The sequence below is a fragment of the Alligator sinensis genome, unplaced genomic scaffold, assembly GCF_000455745.1.
Source record: "Alligator sinensis unplaced genomic scaffold, ASM45574v1 scaffold157_2, whole genome shotgun sequence".
Lineage (NCBI taxonomy): Eukaryota > Metazoa > Chordata > Crocodylia > Alligatoridae > Alligator > Alligator sinensis.
The window spans coordinates 519,195-530,700 of record NW_005842107.1 but is presented as its reverse complement, the minus strand read 5'-3'; the positions used below and the strand labels follow the sequence as shown (position 1 = coordinate 530,700).

The following is an 11,506-nucleotide window of genomic DNA, read 5'->3' as shown; positions in this document are numbered from 1 at the left end:
CTCTGCTAGCTTGTGGCCATTATTTCTTGTAACCCCCGGGGGCGCCTTTGTGAATAAAACCTCACCAATTCCCTTCTGTGCCCCCGTGATGAACTTATAGGCAGCCACAAGGTCGCCTCTCAACCTTCTCTTGAGGAGGCTGAAGAGGTCCAGGTGCCCCAGTCTCTCCTCATAGGGCTTGGCCTGCAAGCCCCTAACCATATGAGTGGCCCTTCTCTGGACCCTCTCCAAGTTATCCGCATCCCTCTTGAAGTGCGGTGCCCAGAATTGCACGCAGTACTCCAACTGCGGTCTGACCAGCGCCCGATAGAGGGGAAGTATCACCTCCTTGGATCTATTTGTCATGCATCTGCTGATGCACGATAAAGTGCCATTAGCTTTTCTGATGGCTTCGTCACACTGCTGACTCATGTTCATCTTGGAGTCCACTAGGATCCCTTTCCGCTTCCTTTCCACCAAGCAGGTCATTTCCTAGGCAGTAGGTATGCTGGACATTTTTCCTCCCTAGGTGCAGCACTTTGCATTTCTCCTTGTTGAATTGCAAAGTGCAGATGTGCAGTATGTGGTGCCACAGACCTATCTATGGCACCACACACCTCACATGCAAGCATTCCCTGCACTTCTACCTTGCAGCACAGCGGGGGCGGGGGGAAAGGGGGGGTTGACTGGGAGATCCCGAGGTAAAAATAAACCACACTAAAAAAAAGTGGGGTGGTGCACGCAGTGGCAGTGCACACCACCCAAAACACCACCAGCCAGGTTCCCTTCAGGGAACCACAGCTGCAGCTCCCTGAGGCCCCCAGGACCCCAGGTAAGGCTTCTGGGGCCAGCCCAGTTGCAGGTCCCAGACTCCCCTACCCCACCCAGGGTAACCTGTTACATGCCAGGGCGTGCAGCATGGGCATTCCCCAGCAAGTAGCAGTGGCAAGTAGCAGTGGCACAAGTGCTACTTGTCCCCAAGGAAACGCACGTTCCTTTTTGCAGGGACATGCTGCTTGAGTCCAACCCCTTGTCCTTTTATCTCTCCCCACTGCCCTCGCATGAAGAATATCTGTTTGTCAGAGTGTAATATCTCCTCCTCTTCCTGTAGGCTAAAGGGTTACTATATTTATTCACATACCACGTGCAACTTTCCACAAAATGTGCATGGGTCTTAAGTAGGGAAGTACTTTCTCTGCACCAGAATGGAGTTATGGAGACTCTGCAGTGCCTGCTATGTATCTCTACCTGCCAGCCCGAGGGGAGGAGGGGTGAAATTCACTCTTCAGGGTCAGAGTATAGTTTTAACCAATAGGTGCTACCAACATAGCAGTAACTGTGAAACGATTAAAACTGTAGCTTTTGTTGAGGCTGAAGAGTGTGCTTGGTCCCTCTGGTCAGGATTCAGCTGTGACTCTGGAAAAATCTGTTTTTCTTCAGTCTCCCTGTGCAAAACAAGGTTTGGGGAGGATGCCAGAAGCAAGGAAATGCATCTGCAATGGATGCCAGCTGCCAGTTCTAGTGAAATTGCGAATGCTTCTTATTAAACACAGGTGTGAAGTGCCTGACCTTAGCTCTTATTCACCTAAAACGTGGACATACAGGATGGTGTGATTAACATGTAAAAACGAAAAACAAACAAGATAAAGATACCCACTGTCAGTTGCCACACTTGGTCAAAAGAAAAAAAAGTCTTTTTTGATCCATAGCATCTTAAGAACACAGTTCAAATTGTATCTCTTTATAGGCAAGGGAGGGTAGGGCAGCAGCTATAATAAAATGCCTAAGGCATGTCCTTATTTTGCTTGCGCCAAGATGAGAAGGCCAAGAAAAGCAAGCAGCTCTTCTTTCTCCCCCCGGTGCCTAGCCAACAGGCAGGTTGGGAAAAACAGAGAAACTTCTCTTCCTTTCCAACTTCTTTCCCTTCCTAGGTCCATATGTGTCCTGAGCAGGGAGGCAGACTTTGTGCTGACCAGGAATGTTCCTTTTTGACAGGTACTCAGGGATCCTCTCCACCCCACAGGTCCATTCTGCCCCACCCTGTCCCCCCATCAGGTATTGAGAGTGTTTTTAGTCCATTTAAAAAACTCTCTGAATACTTTTTTCTGGTGAATACCTTGAATTTTTCTTCTGATAAGAATATGAAAATAGATCTCTTGAAAATAATTTTACTGCTCAACTCCTAAGGAGAGAATACCGGAGAACAAAGGGATGAAAAAGAGAACACCTACTGGGTTCTTCATTAGGAAAAGGAAAGGAACGAGGAAGGCTCTCTCAAGAGACCAAGAGAAATCTTTTTTTCCACTGTGTTTTTCTTGCAGTAGCTATTGTTTATTCTGACAAAGTGTTTCCACTTATGAATAGAGCAGTTCATCAATTTAGCATATAATTTTAATTAAAAACATTTTGTCTTGGCTCCAAAGTGCCTCTTAACTTAAGGTTTGGTTCAGTGCTGGAGAAAGGAAGATTGCCGTCCATGGCATTTTCCTGAAAATAAAGTATAAAGAAGTGAACCCTTCTTTACGTTCAGTGAGAGAGGCCATGCTCTAGGATTTGTTAAGACTTACCTGACAGCACTGTGGAAAGAACTGAAAGTGTTTATAATGCAGATGTGCAGGAAAACTAAAAACTGTTTTTCTGCCGCTGGGGAACGGTACCAGATAGAGACGGGGCTGTACAGGCCAAATTCATCCACGGTGTAATTCCTCTTAATTCAGTGGAACTACACAAATGTTTTAGGACTATAACTGACAGTAGATTTTGTCCCTTTAAGAAAGTGGAAAATTCTTTATTTGAGAGTAATGGGATATTTCCTGCACAAAATACCACTGGTCTTATCAGACAGTCCTTCCTGCCTGCCTGCCTTCCTCTTTCTCTCTTTTGCTTTCACTCTTCCTTGCTTGCTTTCTGTCTCTCTTTTCCCTTTCTTTCCCTTTCGCTTTTTCTTTCTCTCTATTTCTCGAGCTCAGTTTTCCCCCACTCAAGCTTTTGTAGTTATTTCCATATACACGCAAGAGACTATCACTATGCACAAACATAGGAATTTCCATATCAGTGCTCAAACCAGTAAGACCAGTCCAAATATCTTGTTTCGGAGAGTAGTTGATACCAAGTGCTTTAGTGGGTGATCCAGGAGACCAGTAGTGGATACTTATGGGGTAACCTGACCTTTTGGAAAGTTTATAACAAAATCTTCTCAATTAATGACTGATATATGCCCCAAATCCAGGGCATTTGTATCTCTCTTCTCTAAATGTATATAAATTTATCCTAAACATATTTTGGGTATACACACAGTGCCTAGTGTAACTACAGACAGCTCATTATCCATATACATTTCCCAGATATTATTGAATTCTTGGTCTCAGTGATCTCTCATAGTAGTGAGTTCCCAGATTAATGGTTGGTGTAAAAAATCACCCAAGGTAACCCCTTTTATCAGTTTTAAATTTGTTCTCTTACAGTTTTATTTAATGTTCTATTTTCCATTTCTTATGACAGTGTAAATAATAGCACACAAGTTGCATTCTCTACAGCACTCACTATCTTTATCTCTGTCATTTCCCTCTTACATGCCTAAATGGTCTCAGTTCTTTCAGCCTCTCCTCATGCAACAAACTTTCTGTACTTCCAGTCACTTTCATCACTAGTCTGTACATATTTGAAGGATGGTGGCACGAACTGAATGCAGTATTCCAAATGACGATGCCTAATTGCCGTATATAATGGTATTATACTGTTTTCAATGCAACTTTCTCCCTATTCTCTATATACCTGATCTCATTGTTGGATTTTTTTAGCACCAGACCACACTGCATGAAAGCTTTCACTGAGTTGCTTCCAGTGATAGGCGGATGTATTTTCTGAATGCTTGTAGTTAACTTAGAACTTTGCAAGCCATGTGCAGTATCTTGTGCATTTGCCAGCAAGGACTTTCATGTGCCGTCATGCAGCCCATTCCTACTCTGCCATGTCCGACTAAAATTTCTTAGCCTTCTCCAGCCCATACTAAGTTGCATAAATAACTTTAAATTACATTTTGCTATGTACAAATTTTGCCAGCTCACTGTTCATCCCCTTTCCAATTCATTACTGTGTAGATTAACCCCAGTCCTGAAGCGAGGGCTTGGACTATTCTGCTATTTAACTTGTGTCAAAAGTTGACATCCCAACAAGAGGGTATGACTGTCAGTGGCAGTGGTTCCACCAAGTGTTTCCACCATTGAAATCTGTTTAGGATCCAAATTTGTGCTGCCTTACGTGGGAGTAGAGCTGGACCCTAAAGTTGGTACAGACATTCAAAAAGCCTAAGATGGAATTGATGGCAGTTTTGTATAAGCAGCATAGTTTAGGTCAGTAGCAAACAGCACACATTCACGCTTTGGTGGACAAGGGGCAACACTTAGACTGGGTTCCACCATTTTTAAACCAGTGTGCGTGTGCTGAACTTCTGTTACAGATACAGACCAGTTTCCAATCCCTTAGACCGGTAAAAGTGTAATGTCTATACCTGGCCTAGGATTACATCTAAGTCTTTCAACCTAAAAGTCAGATGCTTAAAAATGTGGTCAGATTCCAGCAAGACCAGTGAGTGATTCTTTGATTCTTCTGATTTTAGGATTGCAAATTGGAGCAAGCCTAAAAATCTGTTGGCTTTCCAATAGAATATTTTCCACTTGGTATTTGTAGCATACATCAGCTCTAGAAGTTGTTGTGAATTGCTGAAGATTGTTTGACTACTTACTGGGTGCATGATTCAGTAAAGTTCCATACTTCATCTTTTCGGGCCTAAGTTTAATGGGAATCAGCAAACTGTCCCACTTATTTGAGGGAACATTGCTTTATCTACACAATGCCTCGCATTTTCGCAGATTTGTTCACAGATATTGTGGATTAATGCAATGGTTAAAGCTCACTGAAAACATTCCTGTCACTCTGCTATATTTTGCCTTCATGTTTTCCACATACAGTATTAGGATGCCTAATGTATTAAAGTGTTCCCTCTCCCAAAGTCATGTCCGTGCAGTTGCCTAATGAAGGGCCCTTCCTCTCTCATCATGCTGCGAGGATCAGAGCCTAACAAATGCCTAGTACCCTGTAGAAGCTCTCAATTCCAGTTAGAAACTCGAGGAGAGGAGGACACTTGATGTATTCGGGTGTCATTCATCTGTGAATGGTGGGTCAGTGGTTTGGTGGGCGGAGGGGAGAGAGAGGTACCACTTTCACAACCATCCCACTATTTCAAAATGATACGTACCACAAACAGTTTTTGGTTAACTCATTTGGTATTCTACAACCTGTGAGACAGTAAGTGTGTTCAGCACGTTGAACGTACAGTAATAATCCGTTTTCCTTTAAGATATCTGCATTTCTAAGAAGTTAATTTGCCCATTTCTCTTTGATAGTCACCATCAGAACTGTAAAGTTTCAGACAAGGTATAATAATTATTACCCATACAGGCAATTTTGTCCAATCTTCAAAGCAAACAAGAACAGTGGAGGACGAGCTCTGAATAATTCTATGGGAATTTAAAGATAGTAAACAAAGGCCAACTACAAAGCGTTTTATGCAGTCCTAAAGGAAACTGTCCATTTATATAGCTGACTTTCAAAAAGGTGCAGTACAACCTTTTTTTTTCTTTAGTACCAACCCAAATGGACTGGTATTATTTGAAATGAAAACATTAATTATTTTTCTAATTAGAAATGTATATCTTGATAAGCTTTTGAGTCTCTATTAAAGATGTGTTCCTGTTTGATATTCATTTTGTTTAGGCTTCAATTATTTAATTACAGGTCTTCATATGAAACTAATCATGCGTACATCCATATGAAGCTGGCATACTGACAGGATAAAATCATTAAAGAGTCATTACTATAAACTGACGTTGGCCTGTAATTTTTGCAGTTAACGGGGGAGTTGATGCTTGGTGAACAATCCAATTAAAACTGGCAACAAAAGACCTAAAATGTCAGCCAAATTGCTTTTTAATAGTCAATGCAGCCGTCACAAAACATAAACATTGAAGTCCCCATAGAAGCATAAAGCTTCATGGTGAAACAATTCTAGAAAATGAATAATAATTACAGCATCTTGAGAATTCTTTTAATAGATGTGCACTCATTAAAATAGTTTGTTGGTTAGATTCATATGAAAAAGTATGTTTCCCTGGATACTTCTTTATGCATTTCTTTTGAAGGTTTTATTCTATATTTTATAGATGTAATTTCTAGTAATATTCAAGAAATGCATGTCTTATTTACAAACAGTTTAAATAACTACATATTATAACCTCCAGATGAAGAAAGCTAAATAAGAAAAACACATTGTTATAAGAAATTCCCTGTTAAGTAGTCACAGAGACATTTTTGACCTCTTAATGCTATAAAAAGAATGTGCTGCTTATAAATCTTGAACCATAAATAACACAGCTAATTTTGTCAAACTCCAATTTCTAAACTTGGGTCCTTAAATCTAAAAATGGCTTGTGCTCAGGCCCAGATCCTTAAAGGATTTTCCTATTGAAATTCTAAGCAGGAATTATGCAAGAAGCAGGGATTTTTGGGGGATGATGTCTTTTATTGGACCAACAGTATTTTGGTCCAATAAAAAATATCACTCCCAAAAAATCCTTGCCTCTTGCATAATTCCTGGACCTTCGCAGCTACAACATCAGGCCAACACTACCATAAATAGGAATTAGTTACTTGAATACTTTTAAAATCTGAGCCTTAGCATCTGTTGTCTTCAGCAGAATATTTTTGGTGTTTGGCATTTCTGAAAATCAGAAGAATATTAGGTGCCTAAAGTGCATTTGGGAGCCAAAAATGTATGTACCCAAGTTGGAAAGACATGGCCTTAAGCCATATAAAATATCTAGTGTTGTATGTGTACTTTCAGATATAACACTAGCAATTTACATCCTGTTGTTTAGTCTTTCTCAACATGACTTTTCTTTCCTTCTAAAACTAATCAAGTTGCTTTTGCTATCAGTTACACGTGTAATATTGTCTTTCCTCTAAGCAAGTTTAATACTATAGGAGAAATGTCAAGGATCCTAAGCAAAATGTTAACAAACATCAATGGTAGTAATAGATCTTTTCTTAGAAGCACTTCTGCATTATTTACAGGAAAAGAAGCTTGTTAGCTACCTCTGTAGAAGAGAGGCAGGAAAAAAATGCCTCCACACGAAGCAGAAATTGTTGATCAACTCAAGTAATGCTGAGATGTACTTGCAAGTATGTTTTTAATGATTTGTCGCTTAGATACACTATAGAGAGTAGGACCGCGTGGTAATATTAATAGGATCCATTTACGTCGTCTATTTTATTTATGTATTAGGTTATTGGGCAATTAAATGCTTCCCCTTTCTACAATCATGCAGCATAGTTTTCTCTGTTACTAGGAATAAATTGACAATCACTATCCTGCAGCTGTGCTCCCTGTTGTAGTCTTTTATTTTAGGAAGAGCTAAGCTCTTCTTAGAACCCAGATTTGAAGATGCTCTAGGCTTATTTTGATATTTTTATTCTCTTTAAGGAAAAGCAACATGCAAAAGTGAAACTCATTTATTTTGTATGTACTGCAAATTTGCAGCCTGATGTTGTCGTTTGGCTTTTTGGCACTATAGTGAAGACATGATCAGGATTATATTAACACTGTGTAATGAGCTATAAAACAGTCCGTAATTCTTTTGCTATACATTTCATTCTTTTTGATCATTTTTTCATTTTATTCTTCCTCTGGAAAGCCATGTTAACATAGTGTAACATTTCAGAGCCTCATTTTTCAGCCTTTACGTAAATTCAGGCATGTTTCACCCATTGTGTAATCCCACTGAAGAAAAAGAAATTATTTGTAAGGGAAAGCTGGTAAAATAAATCAACCTAAAATAACTAGTTAGTTTAATGCAAACTGTCTCATTGAGTTCTCTGTTTGTCTGAGTAAATCATTTCAGGGTCACATATGCTTTGCTAGCAGAATGGGTTGGGGAAGTTCTGTAATCAGTAATAAATAAATGCATTAGTTGTTAGCAAAATTCATCAGTAAATATTAGGACTCTGTCCTGCACTAGTTCAAGTCAATAGGAACCTCTCCTTGACCTTCAGTGATGGCAATGGATTATATCTTTAATTTATGCATCTCAAGCAAACTGTACATACAGGCTTTTAGTAACAAGTCAAATGTAAAAATCAGCCTTTCCTACAAAGTAGTTCAGTATAACCATTGTTCCTCACAAGGTTCCTATCTCTGTCCTCTGAAACAGCAGTAAGACATGCACACGCTCAGGCATACGCTCAGTGCTGAGATCTGCGGAGAAGGAAGAATATTGTTGAAATGCGCCGTTAGACAACACAACAAATGGTTTGTCATTGGCAACGACATAGGCAGGGAAAGGGATGTGGCTTTATAATCAGAATGCAGGGACTCGTGATGAATTATGGGCCCAACTCAGCAGATCCAGAAGTACCTGAGTAGGTTGAGCCTCCGAGCAACCCTCAGTAGGTTGTCCTAGGCTGCTGTGTGCCAAAGCAGCAACCTTGATGCCACCAGTTCCTTGGGCTGAGAATAACAACTTCCTACCTGAAAGGCAAAAAAGCCATGGTTTGGAAGTAAACATTTTCACGCAATATGTAAATCTGCATAAAAATCAGTGTCATGATATGGCCCACTTTCCAGCCTCTTGCAGTGTGATTGTTAGGCTGGTTGTGGAGTTCAGCCCTGTCTAAGACTTCAAGTAATACTCTTTCAGGGGTTCTTCTCTATTTAACTGTCTGAAAATTTACACAGAATCAAATTGCTAACTCTTCTCTGAGTGAATAAAAAATATTCCTGCGTTAGTGGTAATGAATAAAACATTTCTGTATTCATATTATTTTGATGTTCTTTCCATTTTTAAGATAGCTATGTATATTGCTGACATACGTAGCCATAATTAAATTCCATAGATATTTATGTATTCTGGAAATGTCTGACGGATCTTTTTACAGGTTTCCAAGTAACAACAGGCATCAAATATATGAATTTCTTGGTGCTCTCCAGCCAAGATACTGTTGCAGAAAATGTCCTAAAGATATACATATTAAACAATGATATCAACATGGTAATTCTTAAGAAAGCATAGCTGGCATTTCTTAGAAAAAAATAGAAATGTAGCTGGGGCATCTTATTTTTTTTTATCTGTATAGATAATAAACACTTTCTTCAGAATAAGCATATAACATACAAGATAATATATCTTCCTACTGATGTTGCGAGAGAGATCAGCTTACAAGGGTTGTCAGAAAAATGAAGTAAATACATTAAAAGTAAATTTATTGAAGGATCTGGAAATGCCATATATCTCTGGCCCTATAAATTTTATTGATCATAAAAATGATGGGTTTTAGTCCTTTAAATTACACAGTGTAAATTTATGTCAGTTGGTCCTTTAGCATCACAAATGCAATCTCTTCCCAAAGTGTCCTCAGAGGCTTTTGGATCAAACAGATACTTGGAAAACTATAAACTGACAAATAGTCTTCCATAATGACTGGTAGAGATAAGCTGTATAATTTCAGCTGAGATCATGCTGGTATCTTGGTAAGTAGATATAATACAGATTGCCATCTCTAACACTGAAAAAGCATATGATAAAATGGAAGGGAGCACCTACATTGTCTATCATCATATAATGTACTCGAGTGGCACAGTACCTTTGTGTTACATAGGCCTGTAACATGGCTTGGCCTTTAGCAGTTGTGTATCAGAAAAATGTTGCAAGCTAATGTGAACATATATTTAACAGCTAAGAGGCAGGTAGGCAAGGTCATCTATTGGAAAGGCCTATTAACAAAGTGACTTAATATGTTCATATTCACTATATTTCTACTGAGCTGCTGTACTAAGAGTAAATATTTCAGGATGATTTATGCTACCGTGTTCCATTGCCTACAAAACCTCTTTAAAAAAATGCTCACAGCTAGCAAATGTAATGGTACAAAGGCCAAAAACTTGAATAAATAGCACATGGCACAAAGCCATCAATAATGGGGGACAAACTTTAGTTTTTATAGCCAAGAGTGTCTGTAACATATTGTGTACATTTTGATCAAATTTTGGTAACCTCTAAACTGGTTGCCAGGGTACTTGTATCTGTCGAGTCTTTGTAGACCTGGACAGTGCCCACAGGTAAAGTTCATAAGCTTAAACTCAGTTCTTGTAAAGAAATTTGAAATGGCCATGGCACTGTCCTGCAGCAGTGGATGGTAGTATAGTCACTGTCCAAAACTTATCACGTACTGCTAAGCTTGAGAATTTCCAGTCCCTTCCCTGAAAACTCAACTGCAAGTGGACCCAGATTTTCTTCTTCCCCTTTTGCCCCTGTGCCCCATAGAAATACCACATACTGGGCATCTATACACGTGTTCCAGGTTGAAAGGGGGATGTTTTAATTAGAGTGGCTCTGGGAGCTGCTGTAATTAAAGAGCCCACAGTGTCACATGTATTCAGCATCCCGCACTTCAAAATTTTGAAATGCAGGGACGCTGAATACATGCGACATGGAGGCTGCTGGAGCATGCTAATTAGCCTCACAGCAGACTCTATTAATTGAGTCTGCTCTGATGCATGCTAATTAGCACATGTTCGAGCAGAGCTTTGTCACATGTATAGGTGCCCAATGTTACTAGATGCTACTAGAAGTCACGGCTAGAAAATGATATTTAGAGGTTTGCTTTTAGGAATTGGCTTATAGGTAAAGTAGATTGCATTAGAACAAAAGTTTAGGGGAATGGCAAGGGTTGATTGATTTCTAAAAGCCTGTTTGTCACAGTTTCACAGCCTTGAAGGCAGATGGTGTCTGAGGCCAACAGACATACACAACCTAGGAAATTAAAAACATCAAAACTTTATTTTCATAATCAAGATAGGCCTGGCTCCAGGGCTGCAGTGCCCACTTGCAAAAACCTTTGGGATTTCTGGTTTGGAATGAAATGACCAAATTAAGGTGTGTACATGTGATAGATTTATGAAGATAGGATTTTGGCTGACAAAACAGAACATGGACAGCATTATGTCCCCAAGGAAACCAATCAACAGTACCCGGAAATGAACAGTCATCAGAGGAGAGAGAAGAGTTTTCAGAACAGCAAGCTGACATTGGTCCGTGACCTCCAAGGTCACTGACATCAGACATTCAAGCAAAGAACCTCAAGGTGGCATTTACATACTGGGTAGATGCACTGTTTGCCTTGTGTATATTCTGAGCACTGAGGAATTTGGGTAATGCATGATGTAATCAGCTTGCTTGCTTTGCCTGCGTTGCTCTTATTTCCTATCACTGCACGTGTCTACACATGCATTTATGCCAGCTTAAATTTACTGCGCAGTAAGCAAGAATAGGCCAGCATCTACACATGCAGGAGTTAAAGTGTATGAACACTATGTGTGGACCGACCGGGGACTAAAGTTAGTCCCCCGTCAGTACATGCACACAGTCTTACTGTGCAGTAAGGAGTCTACGCATGCATTACTGCACAGTAAATA

At 39.8% G+C, this 11,506-nt stretch overlaps 1 protein-coding gene across 1 annotated transcript in view; it reads left to right on the top strand.

Annotated features, from left to right (window-relative positions):
- Positions 1–11,506, top strand: part of TENM1 (teneurin transmembrane protein 1) — a 572,606-nt gene that overhangs the window by 320,393 nt on the left and 240,707 nt on the right. The window lies entirely within an intron of this gene.